Raw genomic sequence first — 12,600 nt, 5'->3', positions numbered from 1 at the left:
CTTGGACTCGGGAAGGGGAACATCACACACCGGGGCCTATCATGGGGAGGGGGGAGGGGGGAGGGATTGCATTGGGAGTTATACCTGATATAAATGATGAACTGATGGGTGCTGACGAGTTGACGGGTGCAGCACACCAACATGGCACAAGTATACATATGTAACAAACCTGCACATTATGCACACATACCCTAGAACTTAAAGGATAATAATAAAAAAAAAAAATCAGTCAACATGATCCATATTAATAAAATCACATGACAGTATCATTTAGTATAAAAAGCATTTGAAAGATTCAAAATCTGCTCATGACAAAAAACAAACAAACAAACAAACAAAAAACACAACTCAGTAAATTCAAAGGGATTGTTTACAACCTAATAATGGGCACCTACAAAAATCCCATAGCCGATGTTATATTCAATAGCCAAGACTGAAGAATTTCTCCCTAAGATTAAGAACAAGGCAAGGACGTCTCCATTTCTATTGGATGTAATACACCATTTCTATTGGATGGAACATATGGATTGGAAAGGAGTATCAAAAACTGGCACTAGCCACAGACGATGAGATTGTCTTCATAGAAAATCCCAAGGAATCCATTAAAAAAAGAAAACTTCTAGAACTAATAATTAAATTTAACAAAGTCTCAGAATAATAGTCAACATATAAAAGTCAGTATTCCTAATGAACATAGGTGCAAAAATCCTCAACAATCAGCAAATAATACCTAGCTACATATAAAATAATGAGGTTCTATCAGGACAGCCAAATGTATAGAACTGAAATCACCACAGCAAATTTGAGAAGGAAGAATAACTTTGGAGAGCTCCCATTTCATATCTTACAAAGCCACAGTAATCAAGACAGTATTGGTGAAAAGCTAGACACATAAGTCAATGAAATCAAATAGTGTCCAAAGACCTATACAAATATGGCTAAGCAGTTTTTACCAAGTTATAAAGACAATTCATTGGAAAAAAGATAATATTTTCAACTAATGGCATTGGAAGAATTGGACATCCATAAGCCAAAACAAACAAACAAAAAACGAATCACAACCTAAACTTCACACATTGTACAAAAAGTAGCTCAAAATGGATTATAGACCTGTAAAACTTTTAGAAGAAAATATAGGAGAAAATCTTCATGACCATCAGTTAGGCAAAGAGATCCTAGATACGACATAAAAGCATAATCCATAAAAGTAGAGACAAATGACTATTTGGACTTCATCAAAATTTAAAACCTTCAATCTGAGAAAGACCCTGTTTAAAGATGAATAGATAAGCTATAGGCTGAGAGAAAACATTTGTGTCCCTACAGTGGAAAACTACCCAGCAACAGAAATGTATGAACTACTGACACACACAAAATGAGTGAATCTCAAAGGTCTTATGCTGAGTGAAAGAAGCCAGGCTCAAAAGATTACACATGTATGCTTCCATGTATATGGTATTCTGGAAAGACAAACTACAGAGAAAGATCCGTGGTTGCAGGGATGGGGTGGAGAAAAGGTTTTACTATGTGGGGCAATAGCTGGGAACTATTCGAGGTGAAGGGACTGTTCTGTTTCTTTATTGTGGTAGTCGTGTGACTCTACACATAAATTAAAACCCATAGAACTGTAGGCCAAAAAAAGAAACTTTTACTTTATGTGAATTGAAATAATAATAATAAACTACAGGCTAATCCCAAATTACCAGCACCCGATTTTCCAACACCTTGCCCATCTTGCTGCTTTCAGATGCAAAGTGAGATTGTTTTTAGTCCTCAGAGCAGCTAAGGCACTCAGGAGTGTTTCTTGTGCTTGGGGGTAATTTATTCAAATCAACTGAGCAAATACTTATTGACCTTTTATTATTTTCCAGGCACTATTCAGGCACTCTGGATATATCTGTAAACTAAACAAACTAAAATCCATGACCTGGGTGTGAGGGGAAGAGTGTAGACACAAAGATAAACATAATAAATAAGTAAATTAAAATTAATAATTATATGTAATGTATTGATATATAACAATATCATAATGAATAAGAAATGATCAGTGCTATTGAGAAAAAACGAGCCAAGAAAGAAGAATTGAGAGTGTTTGTATGGAGAAGGAGAGTAATCTTCAATTTTAATTTGAGTGGCAGGTTTGGCCTCTTTAAGAAGGGCAAAACTGAAAGAGGGGATGCAGACATCCATGGGAAAAGCATTTCAAGCAAAGGGAAGAGCCATTGCAAAAGCCCTGAAGTAGGAGTACATCTGGCATATTCCAGGAACAGCAAGGAAGCCTGTATTTTCACTCTGATACTGAAGCCACAGAAAGACAATACAGGAAAAAAAGAAAAAAACTACCAATATCCAAGGGATCAATGTCCCTTATGAACATACATGCAAAATCCTAAGCAAAATGCTAGCAAACTAAAGTCAACAGCATATTAAAAGGATTATATGCCATGACCAAGTATGATTTATACTAGAAATGCAAGAGTGGTTCAACACAAGAAAACCAATCAACAAAATATACCACATTAATAGACAAAGGCAAAAAAACAGATGATCATCTGATTTGGCTCATAAAGAGCATTCACAAAATCCCACACTCTTTCATGATAAAAACACTCCCAAAACTAGAAATAGATAGTAACTTCCTCAGCATGACAAAGGGCATTTATGAAAAGCCCACAGCTAGCAGCATGCCAAATGGTGACAGCTGACCTTCAAATCCACGTGGAATTGTAGGAAACCCTAAGAAGCCAAAGCAATATTTTAAAAGATAAAGTTGGAGAACTCACATTTCCAGAGTTCAAAACCTACTACAAAGCTACATAATCAAAACAGAGTGGAACTGACATAAGGATAAATATAGAGACCAATGAAATAAGATGGAGAATCCACAAATAAACTCATGTATCTATGGCCCCTTGATTTTCAACAAAGGTACAAGGACAATTTAAGAAGGGACTCTTCAACTAGTGGTACTAGAGCAATTGAACAGTTATAAGCAAAAGAATGAAGCTGAACCCTGACCCCTTGTCATATACAAAAATTAACTCAGAATGAATTAATGATCTAAACATAAGAGCCAAAACAAAATTTTTAGCAGAAAACACGGTAAATTTTTATAACCTTGGATTTGGCAACGGATTTTTACATATAATGCCAAAAGCACAAGTAACAGAAGAAAAAATGGATAAATTGGACTTCATCAAAACTGAAAATTTTGGGGCATCAAAGGACATTATTAAGAAAATGAAAGGAGAACCTATGGAATGAGAGAAAATATTTGCAAATCATATTTCTTATAAAAGTCTAGTACCCACAATATATACAGAATTCATACAACTTAGCAACAAAAAGAGAAACAACCCAATTAAAAAATGGGCCAAGCCCTTGAATAGACATTTCCCCAAAAAAGATGTACAAAAGGCCAACAAGCACATAAAATCAATCAACATTATTAGCCATTAGAGAAATGAAAATCAAAATCACAATGAGATAACACTCCATATCCATTAGAATATCTAAAAAAATTTTTAAAAAGGAAAATAAATATTGGCAAGCCTGTGGAGAAATTGAAATCCTCTTATGTTGCTGTTGGGTATGCAAAATTGGTTCAGCTACTGTGAAAACAGGCAGTTTGACAGTTCCTACAATTCTATTGAATTGAGCTACAATTCTACTCCTAGGCATATGATCTGAAGAATTCAAAACAAGTACTCAAATAAATACATGAACATGAATGTTCATAGCAGCACTATTTACAAGAACCAAAGGAAATAACCCAAATGTTCATCAACAAATGAATGGATAAACAAATTGTGGTGTGTACCCATATGATGGAATATTATTTTACTGCAAAAAGGAAAGAAGTACTGATACACGTTACAATGTAAGTGAACCTCAAAAATACTAAGCTACCTGAAAGAAGTCAAACGTCAAAGGAAACCAATTATATGATTCCATTTTTACGTGATTTATCCAGAATAGGTTAATCCCCAAAGCAGATTGGTAGTAGCCCAGGGATTGGGGAAAAGAATGAGAATGAGTATAGCTTTTCCTTTTGGGGTGATAAAAATGTTTTGAATTAGACAGAGGTGTTCTTTGCACGACACTGTGAATGCACTAAATTCTATGGAATTGTTTGCTTTAAGATTATTAATTTTATGTTCTGTGAATCTCACCTCGGTGAAAAAAGCTAAGATTTTTTTTTTTTTACTATTTTTTCAAGAAAAAGATGTCTAGCACCTGGAGCAGTTCTCAAACTTTAATGTGCTTACACATAACAAGAGGACCTTTTTAAAAACAGAACCGTAAATTTCAACCCCAGGGATTTGTGATTCAGGAAATCTAGTTTACACAACTGTATTTTTGTGCATCTCTACAATGGATTCTGATGCAGGTGGTCTACAGGCCACACTATGAGAAGCATTGCTGTACGGTAGGGATTGACAGAGCAGGAATGGAGACAAGGTTCTGGATCCCAAGGATGGCAGACACTGATCCCCCACCTGACCTGGTGTTCCCAGATGGCTTGTATCTCGCAAGGGACCTGTGGGTACAACAGAAAGTTGTAATCAAAAGTACGAGTCCCAAAGCACCTGTATCTTTGGGAGCCAGTGGATGTGTGAGGCATGCTTGGCCAAATTTTGCATCTCATTTGAAGAAGCCTAGAGGCCTTTGCAGGATATGAACCAGTGAAGCCTCATCATGTTACACAGCCCCTGAGCTTGGCTATAAAATCCTGCCACCCACAGCAGCTGCATGTCAGAGAGGATGACTGCTCCAATCCTGGTATTTGTCCTGCTTAGATATGGAAGTCAGACAGACTGTCCCCTATATGGACTCTATCAAACTTCAGGGGGCAAGATCAATACCTATCTCCTGTTACTAAGGCCTGTGGATACTTGAGGGATGCATTAGAAAACTAAAAGCAAAGTGGACTCATTTGCACAGTCCATGCTGATTACTCCAGACAGCCACCATCCTCTTCCAAACCTCCAGGGCTTCTCTCTCAGGGGCTGGCACCAACCAGTCTCTCTCACACTCTCATCAAATCGGTTACCAAGGCCAGGCAAAGTTGTGTCCTAAATAGTTCTCAAAATGTTCTCCTGTTCAAGCTACTGCCATCGCTGGAAGGAGGGACTGACAGCTCCTTTGCCCCTCTCCCTTCCGGCCATCATCTCTGCCCATCCATCCCTATAGCTTAAAGCCCTACTACAGCTTGAAGTCCGAGCAATGCCTACAGAAGGAAGGAACAAACCTTACTCAAGATACTTGATTTTGCATCTCACCTTTATGCCTCCTCAACCCATCTCAGACCAGATAACTCTCATCTTTAAATGTTTTGCTCAGTGGTCTCCTCATCCAGGAAAACCTCGCTGACCTCCTCCCCAGACCTCATTAGGTGCACTTCTCTATGCCCTCTCAATTTCTGGGGCTGCCCTTGCCAGGACACCCACCATACAAGCATAATGCTCCATTCATGTCTCTAATAGTGGGAGCCCAGAAGAGGAGCAGGCAGGAGCAGCCATATCTGAAGCAGTTGCAGGACCACTGCACATCAGGTTTCTTCAGGACACCAGGCACGAGAGCCCAAGACTATCTGTCTTGCCAACCCTCCTTGCCTTTCTTCCTTTCCTACCCATCTTCTCAATTCATTCATGCCCATATTCTACTCAGTGACCATTCATGGGGGTCCCTGATGCAGACCACGAGCTGCAGACCCAGTCCATGCTCACATGGGCCTCACCACTGAAGCAGAAGAAAGAAATGTGAACACCATCTCATTTCCACAGTGGTAAGAAGCCAAAAATGGATAGATGTACAGTGGCTTTATTAGTAGATGGGGAAGAGACAACTTAAGTGGCTGATATCCTTGGCATCCATTTTAATGCATATCCTGGTTTCAGATACGCTCAAGTGTGCAAACATGCACCAAAGAAAAAAGAAACCAAGGAAGGTTACACAATTAATTATTGATTTGCACTGTGATCAGTGCTGATGGTGCTGAGGAGATATAAGGCAGTGGGATCTGATTTGGCCCACGGGATGGGATGGGGCAGCCGGGGGAGGCTTCTTGGAGGAAGTGACAACTAAACCGAGACAAAAGCGTAAGCAGCAATTGTCCAGGCAGAGTGAAGACAGGAAAGGCATCCCAGGTTGAGTAAAGGGCATATATAAAATCTGAGCCTGAAACATGGTTGCAAGGTGCTAGGTGAGTGATGCCATGGGCAGGTGGGACCCCCGGGACTGTGCGCCCCACACTCCCAACGTCTGACTCCCTCCTGGGAACCATGGGGAAGTACTGGAGGCTTCCAAGTGGGAATGACAGGGTCACAACTGTGCCTTCCAAAGGCTAGTGTGGCCTTCATGTGAACTGCTCAGGAACTACACCGTACCCCACCTTTCCTCAGTGGTCTGGCTCAACCATCAAACTCACAACAATTACCTCTAACAAACTTAAGTGACAGATACAACTCATACCCACAGGGGACATTGTTTCAACAGGAAAGATTAGGATGAAGCTGCAGGACGCCCAGCAGCAGAGCCAGAGGAGTGTGTTTAGGGCTCTGGCCTGCAGAGTGCCCCCTGAAACCTTAACCATTGCCTGGAGCATACCGCATTCCTGTTGAAATGACATCTCCTTAGGGCTATAAGTTATAGCCACAACTTATGCTCAAGGTAAAGGTGACTGGGGTTGCTCCTTCGGCTGACATAAGGAATAAACATCAACCCACGAGGACTAGCAGGGCCTGGGAGAAGGCATATGCTAAGGTAGAAGCAAGAAGGAGCAGAGATGTCCTGCTTTGGAGGGGGCTTTTCTCAGAGTTATACACAGACCCAATTGTAGACCCTCACAACCCATAACCCCATGATGCCACAGCCCTGCACAGAGACCACCCTAGCTCCACATTACCTACAGGGTAAAAGTGAAATGGTCTCATATAGGATTTATGCAAGGCACACCACAGTCTGACCCTGCTTCCACTCCACTTTCACCTCCAGACCTGCACTGTGGATGATGTGCTGCTGAGAGGTAAGCACTCCATTCTATGGTGTGTGTACGTAGTGTGGATATGTGGTATGTATGTATGTGTGGTATTTGTATATGCTGTGTGGTGTCTGTATGTAGTGTATATAGGTGGTATGTGTGGTGCGTATTCATGTGTGCGTGCTAGGTGCTGTGTGGTGTGCAGGTGTGGTGTGTGGGTGTGTGTGATATGCCAGTATGTGTAAGGTGTATGTTTAGTGTGGTGTGTGTGTGTTTTGTGTACATGTGGTGTATGTATATCTGTGTGTGATGTGTATATAGTGTGTTTGGTGTGGGGGTGTTTGTTTGGTATGGTGTATGTTTCACAGAGACATATGATGTATTTTGGACACCATAGATATATTTTGGGAATTACATAACATGTCACCTCTGTGTTATGAAAAATGTTCCTTAAATTATAGTTATCATAAAGACTAAATGAATTGAAGAATAGTCCATTGTAAAAAGCTGGGCATGGTGTCCGACACACACATGCTTAGGAAGCAGCTGTGATCACTCTAACTACCATCATTACCATCTGCAATCCTTGCCTCACAGCATCCCTCAATGTAGATACTATTATTATGTCTGCCTTCAAATCAGGAGATGGAAGATTAGAGAAATAAAGTAGCAGGGCCAAAGAACACAGCCACCAAGGCATAGAACAAGCCGGCCTGACTCCAAGGCCCATGGCCTCTTTTTCTCCTCCCTGGAGACTGGGGACCTACTTTGCAGAAGGCACGGCTAAGGGAAGCCACCTGCCCAAGGACATACAGGTGTGGTGGGGTGGAGATGAGCATCCTGTCTTTGATTCCCAGCCCACTGCCATGCCCTTTACTCTGCAGACTCCCTGGAAGGAGTAGAGTTTCACTTCCTATTCTCTAACCATTAAGGAAGGCCAAGGGCCATGTATCTCTTCTAGGGAGGAAAAAAATGCTCTATTTATGAAATATGGTTCTTATAAATATAAAAATTACTCATTACAAAACCAGGATGACATTTAGACTCACCTCTAAAACATCAGGACTGATGCAGTCCATAGGTTAGAACCCGATCTTCAAATTGCAGGCTGTCGTGTCTGACGTTTGGAAAACTATCACTATTATTGTGCGAGTATCAGGAAAAAAACAGGAAGAACACACACATGCATGTACACATACAGGCACACACAGACAAATGCATGCAGGCTTTGGAGGTAGCCCTGGGTTCAAATTCTAGCTTTATTAATTACTAAATGTGTGACCTTTGGCCATGTTTTTTATCCTTTCTCAGCCTTTGTTTCCTTATTGATAAAATTCCAAAGTTTGGGAGGGAAACAAAAATAAATAGATATTTAGCGCTCAGCCTCCAGAGACATTCAACTAATTACTATTGCTTTTTTTCACCTGATATCACTTACTAAATGTCCTTTGGTACTGACAAATATTCCCCTGCCCCTGAGAGTTGGTAGAATAACTCGAACAAGTTTCCATACCAAGATCCTAAGTTAACTTGTATGTTATCAGGGTGCCCAAGAAAAAGGCCTTCTCAGGGATTGCCCCTGAAATATACAGAACAGGGAACCCAGAGAAGGAATTCTTCCCAAGACAAGCAAGAAAATCAGGACCTGGGAATCTGGTCAAGGCCTGGCTTGGAAAGTGCAGCTAAGACCCCATGGAGGCATTCCCCTATCTACAGAAAGGCAGGATGGTCAGAATGAGGATGGTTTCCATGGAATCCAAGTAAAGGAAAGTCTTGGAGCAAGATTCACAATCAAAAATTAGACATCACACAAGGAACCTTCCAAGATTGTCACAGAAACAACAGACTCTCAAAAAACACAAGAAGAAATAATTATGATTCCTATGTTTGAAGAAATAAAAATGACAGACAGATATGAACAAGCAAAAGGGCTATGATACCAAGTTAATTTGAAAAAGAACCAAACAGTATATCTAGAAATATAAAATACTGTCATCGAAATTTTAAAAAGAAAACCTAAATGGCTAGATTATATATCAGATTAGACACATCTAGTAGGAGATTCAGTGGGTTTAAGAAAGATCAAAAGAAACTACATGGAACAGAGCACAGAGAGATAAAGAGATGGAAAATGTAAAAGAAAGATTAAGAGACATAGAGGATAGAATGAAAAAGTAAAGCATACATCTAATTGTGTTAGTTCCAAAAAGGCATAATAGGAAAAGGGATGGAGAAGAGGTCATAATTTAAAAATCCATATTTTATAAAAGACATCAGTTGGGATTCAGGAATCCCAATGAATATGAAGCAAAATGAATGTTTAAGATAATGTACATTGAGATATATGACAGTAAAGCAACAGAATGAGAATGGTGATCTTAAAAGCCACCAGAGAAAAATGACAAATTACCTTCAAAGGAAGAGAAATAAAAATGATTTTTAAAGGGCAATAGGCCGGGCGCGGTGGCTCAAGCCTGTAATCCCAGCACTTTGGGAGGCCGAGACGGGTGGATCACGAGGTCAGGAGATCGAGATCATCCTGGCTAACCCGGTGAAACCCCGTCTCTACTAAAAAATACAAAAAACTAGCCGGCCGAGGTGGCGGGCGCCTGTAGTCCCAGCTACTCCGGAGGCTGAGGCAGGAGAATGGCATAAAGCTGGAGGCGGAGCTTGCAGTGAGCTGAGATCCGACCACTGCACTCCAGCCTGGGTGACAGAGCGAAACTCCATCTCAAAAAATAAAATAAAAAAAAAAGGGGGCAATAATGGAAGGCAATAGCTGGGGAGACCTTCCATTTACTGTGAGAAAATAACTGTCAACAAATAAATGTATACCCAGCAAAACTATCTTTCAGCAATTAGGGAGAAAATGTATTTTCAGACAAATAAAATCCAAGGGAGTTTATCACAAATAGACCCACACTACAGGAAAGTTTAATGGATGTACTAGAGTAGATAAAAAAGAATCCCAGATGGAAGAATAGAGATGCAAGAAAGAATAGTGAGCACAGACATTGAAAGCATGTAGGTAAATCCAAAGAATATTTTATAAAACAACAACAATAACTGTCATATCTGATGGATTTACTAACAGGAGACAAATTTAAAATATTAGCTAACAGTAATGTATAAGTTAGAAAAGGGCAAAAATATTTAAGAGTTTTAAGGTCTTGATGTCTTAATTGGACAGATAAAGATACTGTTTAACTAAAAACATGAGTATGCCTGTTAAATCACTCTAGGGTAACTACTATAAAATTAATCACAGAGAGTTTAAATTTCATACTAATAGGTAGGAAACACAATTTTAAAAAATCAAACAATTCAAAAATAAGACCAAAAATGTTTTTGAAAAGTGGAATAAATGTAAAAAGCTAAGTAAAAATCATTCCAAATATATTAATAATTATGAAAGTGTGAACAAATGACATTCTCCAGTTAAATGACAAATAATACCACACTAGATTGAAAAACAAAGTAAAACCAGCAAAAATGGTTCCTTGTTGTTTACAAGAAAAACACCTAAAAATGTAAGGGCAGTACACAGAAAGGTTAAAACCAAAGGATGAAGAAAAAGCCCAGGCACAAACTAACCAAAAGAAACCTGATAATAATAGTCCTATTATTATTAAGGCAAAATGTACTACTAGGGATAAAAAGGTCACCATATTATGATAAAAATTTAGACTCCATAAGAATATAAAAATTCTAAATAGGTATGATTCTTATAACCTCAAATATATGTAAGGGAAAATTCAACAGAAATTGATACATCCACTTTATCACGAGAGATTTTGAATGCATCGTTCTCAAGAACTTATACTCCATTTCCCAGGCCGCTGCTGCAGGTGGCGGAGGGGCAGGTCCAGGTGATGGAGGCCGAGGCCACCTCCTGGGCCACCTGGCGGCCGTTGTGGCGAAGCAGGTACTGCTGGGCTGGAAGGTGGTGGTACGCTGCGAGGGCGTCAACATTTCTGACAGTTTCTACAGAAATAAGCTGAAGTAGCCGGCCTTCTTCCGCAGGCGGATGAACACCAACCCTGATGAGGAGCCCATTATTTCCTGGCCCCCAGCAGCTTCTTCTAGCAAACAGTGCAGCGCCCGCTGCCCGCAAGACCCAGCGAGGCCAGGCTGCCCTGGACACGGAGGTGTTCGATGGAATCCCACCGCCCTACAACAGGAAAACCAGATAGGGGTTCCTGCTGCATGCAAGGCTGTGCATCTGAAGCCCACGAGAGAATTTGCCTACGTGGGGCGCCTGGCTCAAGAGGCTGGCTGGAAGTACCAGGCAGTGACAGCTACCCTGGAGGAGAAGAAGAAAGAGAAGGTCGAGACCCGCTACCAGAAGAAGAAATAGCTCATGAGACTGCAGAAACAGGCCGAAAAGAACGTGGAGAGGCCCTCAAGACCCATGAGCCCAATAAAGCCTGTTTATTCCAAAAACAAAAAACTGATATTTCAAGCCGACTTTTAAAATTAATGATAAAGGATATTTGAATGAAACAATTGACAAATTCGATCCAAGGGACATAAATAGAACATCAAATCTAACACTCTGAGAATATGCATTATTTCCAAGCACACGTAGAATATTTATGAGAAGGGACTACATCGAGGGCCATGAACTCAACCTCAACTAATTTTGAAGGACAAGAACCCAGACAGTCACCTTGATAGAGTGAGAAGTAAATAGCAAAGATGACCAGACACACTATAACAATGGAAATTCAAAATTCAAACACTTAGGGGTCAACTATAATTTATAAGGGAAATAAGAAAAATATTTCACACTAAATGAAAATGAAAATAAAACTTATGAATTACAGAAAGATTTATATGTAAAAGAAGAAGGAAACAGACATCCAAGTCAAGCAAAAGAACACCAGAATAAGCCCAAAGGTAGAAGGAAATGATAACCAAAAAAAAAGCAGGAGAAACAGGAAAAGTCGAAAGTTGGTTCATAGGACACACTGAAAAGTAAGCATGTGTGAATAGTGCTGAAGCAGAAAAAGCAAGGAAGATGCAGGTAAATAGTGTTAGAAATGTGTCACAGAACTCACAAGGGCTGCTCAGAAGAGCATGAGGGAGCCATCGTGAGCAGCTGGATGCCCACAAATGGAAACTTGGATGAAATGGGAAAATCAGCTTGCAAAATAACAAACCAAGAATAATTCAAGAACAAATAGAAGTGCATTCTCATGAGAATAAATTTTCTCACAAGAAAAAACCGGGCTCACAGGATTTAGTGGCAAGTTCTGTCACATTAGCTAGGGAACAGAAATAATCCCTACATAAACTCTTCTATAGCATTGAAGAGAAGCACTATCCAACTCATGCTATGATGCTAGTATAAATTTGACAAGAAAAATAGCCAGGAAAGGAGTATGAAAGGCCAAACTCCTGAACATCAGTGCAAAAATCCTTTTTAAACATTAGTACATGAAATTCAGCAATACACAGATTATGAATGAGTTGGTTTGTGCAGGAATGCAAGATTAGGAAACCAATTAATTAGCCAGATTCACCCCCCAAAATCATAATTATCTCAGTGTGTGGAGATTTAACATGCATCCTTCTCTACTATCCCCAACACTGAAGTCTGGTAAATGGAGCACTCT

The 12,600-nt window shown here is 40.0% G+C and overlaps 1 protein-coding gene and 1 pseudogene across 1 annotated transcript in view; one reads left to right on the top strand and one right to left on the bottom strand.

Annotated features, from left to right (window-relative positions):
• WDFY4 (WDFY family member 4) overlaps positions 1-12,600 on the bottom strand; it is a 312,399-nt gene that overhangs the window by 241,423 nt on the left and 58,376 nt on the right. The window lies entirely within an intron of this gene.
• Positions 5,680-11,456, top strand: LOC105517730 (annotated as a pseudogene).

The sequence above is a fragment of the Colobus angolensis genome, unplaced genomic scaffold (genome assembly GCF_000951035.1).
Source record: "Colobus angolensis palliatus isolate OR3802 unplaced genomic scaffold, Cang.pa_1.0 Scaffold306, whole genome shotgun sequence".
NCBI lineage: Eukaryota > Metazoa > Chordata > Mammalia > Primates > Cercopithecidae > Colobus > Colobus angolensis.
Note: the sequence above shows the minus strand (reverse complement) of the source record. Positions and strands in the feature narration are given on the sequence as shown.